General features: G+C 48.9%; 2 non-coding genes across 2 annotated transcripts; one reads left to right on the top strand and one right to left on the bottom strand.

Moving 5' to 3' along the window:
• Positions 1-5,947: 5,947 nt before the first annotated feature.
• Positions 5,948-6,020, top strand: TRNAV-AAC. Its single transcript has one exon. It is a non-coding gene; the product is annotated as a tRNA-Val (tRNA).
• Positions 6,021-6,445: 425 nt separating this feature from the next.
• On the bottom strand, positions 6,446-6,517 carry TRNAG-UCC. Its single transcript has one exon. It is a non-coding gene; the product is annotated as a tRNA-Gly (tRNA).
• Between the last annotated feature and the right edge of the window lie 5,477 nt (positions 6,518-11,994).

Raw genomic sequence — 11,994 nt, 5'->3', positions numbered from 1 at the left:
CCCCCCAGGACTCCTCTTACCACCCGGCAGCTCGAGCCACTGGCTGCCTCTGGAGCCAAAGTTAAACACGTGCCAGCACACAGCCCCTCCCCCGCAGCGTGCTGAGGCAGCATGTGTGTGTGTGTGTGCAAGGGGGGGTCTGGCTGCTGGAGGCCCAATGGGAGCAGCTCAATCAGGCCCCGGCGGCCAATCAGCAGTGCCGCACTCTGTAGGGGGGCGGGGGGGGGGGATTCCAGATCTTTCCACCTTATTCCAAATTCCTACTAAGGCGCCACTTTGGGGGAATGTGCTCAGTGGGGGAGCGGCAGCCCCCCTGCTCCCCCCCAGCTACGCTCCTGCTTGTGGGGGCCCCTGCAAGACCCAGGGCCTGGGGCAAATTGCCCCCCTTGCCCCCCCTCTGGGCGGCCCTGCTAGCAGCTCTTCTGGGAGCGCAGGGGAGGAATGACTCCCCCTTCTCTAGCTTCTCCCCGTGGGGCTCTGCGGAGCAGGGAGGGTTGTGTGATAAATTCCATCCAACTCCCCCTTTGATCCAAGCCGAGGGGCGTCTCAGCCTCCACGATCCCCTTGGCAGGGCCAAACAAGGGATGTTTTCCACTGCCCAGGAGACCCAGCCAGGGACTCAAGGCAGCCCCAGACTTTCCCTTTCTCCCTTCTGGGAAATCAAGTTCAAGTTTTACAAGGAGCTAAAGAATCCTCAACCCTGCATCTGAATTAATGTCAATTTCTCACTGTCTGTCAGAAACAAATGTCATTTCAATCCCAGGTGAGTCCACTTCAGTCATTCCTCAGCCCGATTCCTTCACCCTCCTGCCTTAGCTTAGGGCATTGCGCCACCCTGTGGGCGTTTCATTTCCCTTCTCAGTTTCACACAGAGACACAATTTCCTTTGCATGGATCCATGAACAGCAAAACCTCCCTGTGTCTCTTGTCTGAGCCAGGGCATTCGATTGTATTGACACCGTCTCTCCTGCAATGGCAACGGTCAAACAGAGGGGACGTGGCCACCTTCAGCCCTGGCAGTGAGATATTCCCTCTCTTCTTTCTTCAGGCTGATGTTGTTATTCCATAAAACATGAACCATGGAATAAAAAGCTGAGTTTACTCCAGGGTGAGGAAAGAAAGGAGCCACCAACTCCCCAAAAAATCTCAGTGCCCCAGAGAAAAGCTGCCCCTGTTATTGGAACTAAGGATGTGCTGGAGATATGTTGGGAAAAGGGACTGTCTGAATTGCCAAGGCAGGAAACGAACAATCTACAGCAACATCATTAACCACAGACACACTCTAGCCATGCTCCAGCCAGTGGGGAAATGGGCAGGAATTCATAACGTCAACTATAAAAATGATACACATCTAGAAATAGCATAATTATAATCAGCCAATCAGAACCTCTCCATAGACCCCTTACGCGACAACCTTTCTACAATATTGGCTACAAATAGAACAGTGGTCGCAACGGTGATCTATACAGTACAGATTATGTCAATAACGTCACAGGAGGTGACACGGCATCAGTGAGACTGATACTGGAATAGCCTCCAGTTTTGGTGTCCTCGTTTGAAAAAGATGTTGTGAAATTGGAGCTGGGGCAGCAAAGAGCCACCAAATGTTCTGAGGGCTGGAGAAAAATGCCTTCTAGTGAGCTACTGAAAGAGCTCAACCTGTTTAGCTTATCAAAAGAAGATTGAAAGGTGACTTCATTGAAGAGCCTTAATGGAGAGAAAAGATTGGGTATTAAAGGACTCTTTAAAATAGCAGAGAAAGGAATAACAAGATCCAATGGCTGGAAGGTGAAAAGAGACAATTTCATATTACAACTAAGGCACAAATATTCAACAGTCAGGATGATTCACCACAGGAACAAGCTACCAAGGAAAGTGATGGATTCTCCATCTCTTGATGTCATTTCATGAAGACTAGATGCCTTTCTGGAATGTGTTTGCCCCCAAAATAGCTCTTGTGTCATACAGGAGACCTGTGATATGCAGGGGGTCAGATTAGATGCTCTAATGGTCTCTTCTGGCCATAAAGTCGACTCATTTCTGAAAAACTGAGTGTAGCATTGGGAGCAGCATCTGATGTTTCCCTGTCTAGCCGGCTTGCTGCCTAGAACGAACGCTTCTTGAGTGGGGTGATCCACAGGGAGTAGCTCAAACCTCCAAAGTGCCTGGGCAGGGGCAGGACATTGACACAGCAAGGGAGGGGTGTGGCAGTGACATCACAAAGGCCTTTTCAGGACCTCAGACTATTGGTCCAAGGCGGTGGGGAGGTGGTGACCTCACAGAGAGATGCTGACATCAGCCAGGCAGGACAGGGACGAGGGGCCAGGGAAACCTCAGAGACCCCTGGTGGCTTTGCTGCAGCAAGTCTCCTTCTCCAGGTCTCTCTCTGAGGACTGAGAGAGTATTGCGGTTCACGGATGTGAGCGCCAGGAGGAACCTCTTTTGAGTTTTCTCCTTCCCTTTTAGTGATTTTACTAGAAAACAGCCGTCCCTGTTTAGGTGGTAAGAGCCTCCTTGAGATGTGAAACCTGTTCAGTCTGATCCATCTGGTGACAGGCCACTTCCCCTCTCTGTACCTCAGGCTCCTCCCCATCTGCCCAATGGGAACAGGGACAGTTCTCAAACTCTGGGCAGTCGTGAGCCTGAGTGAGATAAGGGGCGATAAAGCCCTCTGTGAAGGAGAAAGGGGAGTTTCACGGTGTTTAGCACCAAGGAATTCTAAAGTTTGCTAAAATGTCTAGTCTGTGGAAACAAGAAATGGTCGGGGCCAAACTTTTTAACCACTGCCTTTTCTAAAGCCCATTCAGGGATGTGAGTCCCTGTCTTTTAGGTACCTGGGGTTCTTTGCCAGCAGGAGAGAAGAGGTTCCTGCCTCCATTTTTGTGGCCTTAACAAACCAGGTGTTGTGCCCCAGTTCTCGTCTGAGATCCCTGAAAAAGAACATCTTCCCATCCATGAACAAGACAGGACCTATCTTTGAAAGGGGAACAAAGAGACCCCTGGAACTTACAGACTAGGTAGCCTCACTTCCATAGCTGGAGAGATACTGCAATACATTCTTAAACAGTTTGTCAGCAGCACCTACAGGAGAATTTGGTTCTTAGGACGAGTGAGCATGGATTTGTCAAGAACAAATCATCCCAAACCCAGCCTCTTTCCTTCTTTGGCAGGGTTCCGGGCCTAGTGGAGGTGGGTAAACAGTAGATGGGATCTATCTTGGGAATACTAAGGCTTTTGACACAGTCCCGCAGGACATTCTCACAAGCAAACGAGGGAAATGCGGTCTAGATGCAATCAGTGTCATGTGGGTGCAGAGCTCATTGAAAGCCCAGACTCCAAGGGCCCTTCTCCATGGTTGGCTGCCCAACGGAGAGGGGGCAGCTAGTGGGTCCGGCAGGGATCAGTCCGGGGTCCGGTACTATTCAATAGTTTCATGAATGATTTGGAAAATGGAGTGGAGATCATGCTTCTAAAATGTGCAACTGACACCAAGCACTTTGGAGCTCAGGACTGGAATTCAAAACACCCTTAACGAATTGAAGACTTGGTCTTCTTGAGCCAAACCCCATGGCTGGGCCCCTCTCTATAGACTGGGCTGAAGTGAAACCCCAGAGCCAGACACTCCTCCCCCTGGGCAGTGCGCTCCGACCTTGAATGGTCAGATGCTGCTTAGCTCTGTCAGAGCAGCTTTGGCTGGGGGATTCTCCCAGCACTTTCCAATAGCGGGAAGGTACGAAATCCGCATTTGCCTGCTGGGGGCGGAGCCCTAGAGGGGGAAGCAACTTGCCCAAAGTCCCACCGGAAAAGGAAAACAACCAGCAGTGGAACCAATAGGGGTGTCAGGATCCCGGAGGCGCTGTCACCCCCACACTAGGGCGGTGTTATGCACCCCCTGCGGCTGGCTGAGTTTCTCCGTCCCTTGGCAATAAGACAGCCTAGAACCCCAACCAGGGTTATTCTATCTGCTACCCAAGATCCATAAACCTGGAAATCCTGGATGCCCCATCATCTCAGGCACTGGCACCCTGACAGCAGGATTGTCTGGCTGTGTAGACGCTCCATCATCATTCCACACAAAGATGGACTACAAGCCGTCAGGAACAGTATCCCCGATAATGTCACAGCTGAACTTTGTGACTTTGTCCTCACCCATAACTATTTCACATTTGGGGACAATGTGTACCTTCAAGTCAGCGGCACTGCTATGGGTACTCACATGGCCCCACAATATGCCAACATTTTTATGGCTGACTTAGAACAACGCTTCCTCAGCTCTCGTCCCCTAATGCCCCTACTCTACTTGTGCTACACTGATGACATCTTCATCATCTGGTCCCATGGAAAAGAAAACCCTTGAGGAATTCCACCATGATTTCAACAATTTCCATCCCACCTACAACCTCTGCCTGGACCAATCCACACAAGAGATCCACTTCCTGGACACTACTGTGCTAATAAGCGATGGTCACATAAACACCACCCTATACCGGAAACATACTGAACGCTATACTTACCTACATCTCCAGCTTTCACCCAGACCACATCACACAATCCATTGTCTACAGCCAAGCTCTAAGATACAACCGCATTTGCTCCAACCCCTCAGACAGAGACAAACACCTACAAGATCTCTATCAAGCATTCTTACAACTACAGTACCCACCAGCTGAAGTGAAGAAGCAGATTGACAGAGCCAGAAGAGTACCCAGAAGTCACCTACTACAGGACAGGCCCAACAAAGAAAGTAACAGAACCCCACTAGCCGTCACCTTCAGCCCCCAACTAAAACCTCTCCAGTGCATCATCAAGGATCTACAACCCATCCTGAAGGACAATCCCTCACTCTCACAGATCTTGGGAGACAGGTCAGTCCTTGCTTACTGACAGCCACCCAACCTGAAGCAAATACTTACCAGCAACCACACAACAAAAACACTAACCCAGGAACCTATCCTTGCAACAAAGCCCATTGCCAACTCTCTCCCCATATCTGTTCAGGGGACACCATCATAGGACCTAATCACATCAGCCATGCCATCAGGGGCTCATTCACCTGCACATCTACCAATGTGATATGTGCCATCATGTGCCAGTAATGCCTCTCTGCCATTTACATTGGCCAAACCAGAGAGTCTCTACATAAAAGAATAAATGGACACAAATCAGACATCAAGAATTATAACATTCAAACACAGCCAGAGAACACTTCAATCTCCCTGGTCACTCGATTACAGACCTAAAAGTCGCAATATTACAACAAAAAACCTTCAACAACAGACTCCCACGAGAGATGCTGAATTGGAATTAATTTGCAAACTGGACACCATTAAATTAGGCTTGAATAAAGACTGGGAGTGGGTGGGTCATTACACAAAGTAAAACTATTTCCCCATGTTTATTTGTCCCCCTACTGTTACTCACACCTTCTTGTCAACTGTGGGAAATGGGCCATCCTGATTATCACTACAAGTTTTTTTCTCCTGCTGATAATAGCTCACCTTAACTGCTCACTCTCATTATAGTGCGGATGGCAACACCCATTTTTTCATGTTCTCTGTGTATATATATATCTTCCTGCTGTATTTTCCACTGTATGCATCTGTTTAAGTGGATTTTAGCCCACGGAAGCTTATGCTCAAATAGGTTTGTTAGTCTCTAAGGTGCCACAAGTACTCCTCATTATTTTTGCAGATAAATTCATGGAGGTGAAGTCCATTAATGGCTATTAGGCAGCCTGGGTAAGGAATGGTATCCCTAGCCTCTGTTTGTCAGAGGGTGGAGATGGATGGCAGGAGAGAGATCACTTGATCATTACCTGTTAGGTTCAGTCCCTCTGGGGCACCTGGCATTGGCCACTGTTGGCAGACAGGATATGGAGTTGGATGGACCTTTGGTCTGACCCAGTCTGGCCGTTCTTATGAAGGGAGGGGCAGAACCTTGCAACAGAGTTTCTGTAGTGTAGTGGTTATCACGTTTGCCTAACACGCAAAAGGTCCCTGGTTCAAAATCAGGCAGAAACATGATGGCTTAATTTTTCCCAGCTCCTAGTGGCCTGTCCCTGCTGTTGTAGGAGCAGCAGTGATTTCTATGCTCAATAGGTCTGTTATACTTCCCCCATTCCCATTTTTGTCTCCTCTCCCTCTCTGAATGCCTGTGAAGTGGCTTTCCCCCTCCCCTTCCCTCCTGATGATCACACTGGTCCCTTCTGACCTTAAAGGCTCTGAGTCTAAAAGGGAGAGGGAAGTAAAGGAATTTAAAAAAAAATAAATAAACCAAGCATTGTAATACCAGGACGACTCCAACTGCTTATTATATAGTCCTGCCCCTTTCTTCCTTCACTGGGTGTTTAATGACCTGGTGGGATTTGGGACACTGATTCTCTCAATAAACGGAAACAATGTGACTGAAATTAAACCAATTCCCAGTGGAGGAATCATCACATCATTGCATTGGCTGGGAATTGAACCCAGATCAACTGCTTGGACGGCAGCTATGCTCACCACTATACCACCAATGCATCTGGTGAAAGTCTCTGATTTTTCACACTTGGTGATTGGTCACCTTACTTCTCAGCATGAGGCGAATGTCTCTGTGGTCTCTGCCATTCATGGTGGGGAGTTTCCCCACTGATAACAGTTCTTGCTGGGTTGGGGAGGGGAGAGAGAAGAGGTGTTTATTCTGTTTCATTCCTCTCCATTTTCTGTTCCTCCCCATCCCTTCCAGGGTCCTCCCTTCCATTTCAGACTGTGCAGTGACACCCTCCCCGCACCCAGGACTCTCGAGCCTCTGGAGCAGCACGATCCCATGAGATCCTCAGTGACCAAGGGTCTTTTCCAACTTCCAGGAGACCCAGCTTGAATCTAAAGGAAGCTCTGTTCCTTCCTGGGGATCCTCTCTCCCTTCATGGAGATCAAGAGCATGAAGCCTCTGCCTTGCCTCCTGGCTCTGAATTAATGTCCCATTTCCCACTATGTGCTCGAAAGAAACAAATGTTTCTAACTCAGGTGAGCGGCGTTAATTCAGCTGGAATCCTTCACCCACATTCCTTAGGAGATACAGACTCTCTGTGACACAGACTGACTGGGGTTCATCTCTGCATGTCCACAGTGGGGAAGGAAAGACACTGAGGGGGAAGGAAGAAGATGGACAGAAGGAGTCAAATGGGGCTAGACCAGAATAGGACATTTTCTGCCTGTTAAAACGTACTAGACTCTAATTGCTTAAAACAAAACAAAAACCCACCAGCTTCTGTTTGAACCATCAGCTTTTCACAGAGCAGCCAAAGTGGTGAAGCACAGACACACATAACCACCTACAGCCCAAGTTTGTCTAAGAAGCACCTATAGTGGCTCATGCAGGGGGAAATACAGCTGTGGGTGTCAGTTCAGGCCTCACCCAGAGCATTGGTTTTCATTAGCCACGGAGCTTCCCCCACTTGCTTTGCCCAATTCACATGGAAAGTGCCATAGGAGGGTGATGAGAGTAAATTCTAAACTCTGAAATGCGGAGGTGGCCCAGAGATTGGAATAAGCGGTTTGAAGAGAAAAAGCTCTAAGAGTATAAAACCAGACAGTCTCCAGGGGCAGGTTCGGTACAACGCCTCAACAGGGAGCCATTTGGGGGGGTTCACTCCCTCTGTTAAATGTCCTGAGAGGTATTTGAAGGTGAAGATAACACCATGGCTAACAGCTGACTGGCATGTCCTGGGTTAAAGAAAAGGACCTGGGTTAATAGTCTGAAGATTTGCGTTACCGTCACTGTCTGACTCCCCTTCAGTGTGGAGCAGGTGTGTGCGTTGCTGGGTGGAACACACAGACTCCTGGAGAGCAGGGGCAGCTGTTTCCATGGCAGAGAGCCTGACACTTAGGAGACTTTCTACACTTGCTGTTTTGAAGCAATTCAGTAAAATAACAGTGGAGCTACAATGTCTGGTCCAAAATTTCAGCTGCCCCTGGTGCAAAAACGCTATTTTAGGATCTACATCGGAGGCTCCTGGCACTAGGACACCTGACCAGAGAGCTCAGTGGGGGCATAACAGCTGCTGACTCTGAGGGTCCCGGGCTAAATCCACTTGCAGGGGGAAGTGTTTTGATTTATTTGATGGATAATGAGCACCAGCTACCAGGGGAGAAGCCCTGAGAGTCGCTGCCACTCCAGCTGCTGCTAGGGCAGGGGGAAGCCCCAGGGGACCAGCTGCTGCTCTGGCCACCCCAGAAGTGCTGCCAGAGGCCACCAAGCTGTGGCTGCTCCTGCTGCCCCCGGGACCACTGGTCAAGTGGTCCCCGGGCCAGCCGCATTGACCGCTGCTTGGGCGGACCCTGGAGCCAGTTGATTGAGTGGCCCTGGAGTCAGCCACTGTGGCCACTGCAGAAGTCACAGAGGTTGCAGGAAGTCACAGAATCCATCACTTCCACCACCTCCACAGACACGGAGACAAACCCCTCCCTGCTGTGACTGCAGTTCCTGGAAGGAAAGAGAAGAACAGAAAGTGACGAGAGAAAGAAAAAGAGAGATTCCCTGTCACCTTTCTCCCTGCTGCCTCCCCCCTTGTATTCTGTAACCCCATTTTATTGGGTTCCCTGTGCTGGTGCCATGGGGGTGACACTAGAGTTCTGGGGATTTGGGGGGCTCTTCATTTCTCAAAATTTCACACAAATTTGTCTTTGGGCTGAAATTTCTCCTGTTAGGCCTCTCAGTCAGAGCTGTACCCCACCCTGTTTGCGGGGGGAGGGGGAAGAGGAGAGATGTAAATTGCAGAGCAGGCAGAGAAGTCGCCCATAAAGGGTCATATTGATCAGGTGCCTGGTTCTGACCGGGGTCCCACGTCCTCTGACACAGGCTCATGTGCAGAACATGGGAGCTCTGGCTTGTCCTAAATGCTGTAGAGTGTGAGTTCCTGGGAAAGAGCAGGGGAGAGGGAGCAAGAGGAGAAAGGCAGAGACATTGGAGACGAGGAATTGGGGGGAGAAGAAGGAGAGAACAGAGAGACAATAAATGATTGAAGCAGAACAGGTGTCCCAACTCCATCTTGCTCATCACAGGTGTTCAGAGAGACAGGTAGTTTTCCAGTGTCAAGTCTGAACTTTGATTCTAACAATTTGAGTTCAAATATCAAGGGGATCTCCACATACCTGATCTCTTCCCTCTCCCCTTTTTTAGTATTAATTTTTATTTTGACGTGTTTGGCTTAACCGTGATCGTCTCTTTCCCCACCTGTATTGCAATTTGGGGTTTATGTTTATTTTGCCTCCCTGTCGTTCATGTCATTATAATTATAACAGCAAAGGAATCTGCAGGAGCAAAAACTGACTCAAAACTTCATTTCCCCATTATGCCGGAACATCCTACAAACAGCTCACGCAGCTGGAATCATAACACACAAGGCCAGGGGATGGGAGATGCAGGTTTCCAAGTGTTCTGTCTTTCTCAGATGACACATTCCAGCCCCTTGTGTGCCTCCATCCTGTATGACCTGCTGGACTTTGACACATTTATTGTTTCATTCTATTGATAATGTGATTGTAACACAATGTGACTGAAATTAAACCACTTCCAGATGAGGAAACAACAGAAGAGAAAAGCCATTATTGCATTGGCTGGGAATCAAACCCAGCTAAATTGCTTGGAAGACACCTATGCACACCACTATACCACCAATGCATCTGGCAGGAGTAGCTTTCCTGCAGGCTCTGTGTGCTGGCAAAGGGGGTGACACATGACCACAGAGTTAGTGAGCAGGGTGGATGGGCTGGAAGCTGCCTGACAGCTGGGAGAAGAGTTACCATCCCAGAGTGACTGAAAGGGGGCAATGGTGAAAACAGATCTCATTGGGAGCTGGCCCCACCCCTGCCCCGCCCCTAGGAGAGGGGAACTGAAGCTCAACTTCAATCACAGAAAAATCTTCCCTGAGAAGGAATGGGACAGCTTGTTTTAAAGACCAGGTTTGTGTTTGTTCCTGCTACATACGGAGGGGCTGGGTAGTGCTGATTCCAGCCCCCGGACTCTGGGAGGATAAGGAACAAATTCAGGCTGCCAGTGACCTGCAGGAGGGAGATGATCTTTTGACAGTGACGGACGCCTCGTCCTAAAGGCCTTTGTCTGCCACCTTCCAGTGACTGTTTGGCACAGAAATGCAGCCCCCACTCCTGTGTCTCTCCTGGAGAAATAATGTTTCTGTGCAAAACACCAAAGCTTTTAACAGAAAGGAAGAAAAGGAAATGGCCACATGATGGGATTAGGACATAAGGAATGAAACACAAGATCCTTCTCCCACGTGCATTGACTTTTAACCTTGTTTGTGGTGGTGGTGTTGTATCCATGTTGGTCCCAGGGGTCCTCTGGGGCGCCGGGCATTGGCCACTTTCGGGAGAGTGGGCTAAATGAACTGGTCTGACTCAGTGTGGCTGTTCTAATGTTCTAACTGCTGGTTATGGAAGAGACGACCTTCCAGGCTACACAGAACTGAAGAAGTGTGTGGGGTTAGCTCCACAGCTTGTCTCTTTCACCAACAGAGGTTGGTCCTCTTACCCTCACCACCTTGTCTCTCTTGGACTCTGAAAAGTGCTTTCTCTCCACTCCCCTTGGAGAGACGTTAAGTTTCTCTTTGGGCAACTATCAGGCTGAAGCAATTGTATTGACTGTGACACTAGAATTGAAGATTTAATATTATAAATGAATGAGTCTAAACCTGAGGTTCTGGTTTTCACATTGGTTTTTCTAACTCAGTTCCCAATTCTCTTCTAGAAAGGCCTCCAGGACGCCTGCCCAGCCCAGCAAAAGTGGCAAGGAGAAAGCCCACAATGCTGCTCTTTCAGGTACTTGAAGGCTGCTATCAAATCCCCCCTCACTCAGTCAGTCCCCAGGCTGTAGCAGTGCATAGGATTCTTCCATCCTAAGTGCAGGACTCTGCAATTCTCCTTGTTGAACCTCCTCAGATTTCTTTTGGCCCAACCCTCCAATTTGTCTAGGTCACTCTGGACCCAAACCCTGTCCTCCAGCGCTTGGATTCTTTACATGCTTTCACAGAGCAAAGAGCACATGTTCCATGATTTCATAGGGCAGAGTTTTGTGCTATCGGGAGCTTTCCCTGTGTGAATTTGACAGGTGGATCAACATAGAGACACATTGTGACCCTTCTCAGGGTGCTGAGGACTGTGAGTCTCCTTGTTGCCACCTGCCACAAGGAAGAGGGAGTTTTCCATTTGGCAGCTGGATGTTAGTGACCAAACTCACCAGCCTGCTGGAACTCAAGCACCCTCCTCTGAGCTACAGCAGCCACCTTAACCCTTGAGTTCCTTCAATGTGTCCCCCTCTGGGGTCCAGCCCGGATCACCAGATACTCGGTGAAATCCCAGATCCTCTCTTCCCCAAGTATCCCAGGTTACTAGTTTTACTGTGGACCATTGCTACTGTATCTCACACAGCACCTGAGTACAGTTATCGAACAAGCAAAAAGTTTATTCAACAATGGATAGAGATTTAAACAAACAAACGTGAGTGATGGAAACCAACTGTTACCACTAAACAAAGGCAGAAAATGATAGAATAGAAAGGCCAGCACAAAAAACAGAGAGAGGAACAATAAGATACTAAAAGGACAATGGTTGGAACTCTCCATTTCTCTCCGTCTTTGGATTGATGGCCACTAGAGCTGTAGCTACAGTTGAGGAACCAGGGTAAATTAAATCTAAGGTTTGAGCTGCTAGACGGCATTCATAGGGCCTCTCTCCTCCGTGGATTGTTTGATGCCTAATAAGGTGCGAACTGCGATTGAAGGTTTTCCCGCACTCAGTGCATTCATAGGGTATGTCTACACTACCAGATTAGTTCAATTTAACTTAATTCGAATTTGTGGAATCGACCTTACAAAGTCGAATTTGTGTGTCCACACTAAGGACTCTAATTCGACTTTGTGAGTTCACACTAACGGGGCAAGCGTCGACATTGGAAGCGGTGCACTGTGGGAAGCTATCCCACAGTTCCCGCAGTCCCCGC

The sequence above is a fragment of the Mauremys mutica genome, unplaced genomic scaffold (genome assembly GCF_020497125.1).
Source record: "Mauremys mutica isolate MM-2020 ecotype Southern unplaced genomic scaffold, ASM2049712v1 000516F_np12_subseq_1:120448_obj, whole genome shotgun sequence".
NCBI classification, from domain to species: domain Eukaryota; kingdom Metazoa; phylum Chordata; order Testudines; family Geoemydidae; genus Mauremys; species Mauremys mutica.
Note: the sequence above shows the minus strand (reverse complement) of the source record. Positions and strands in the feature narration are given on the sequence as shown.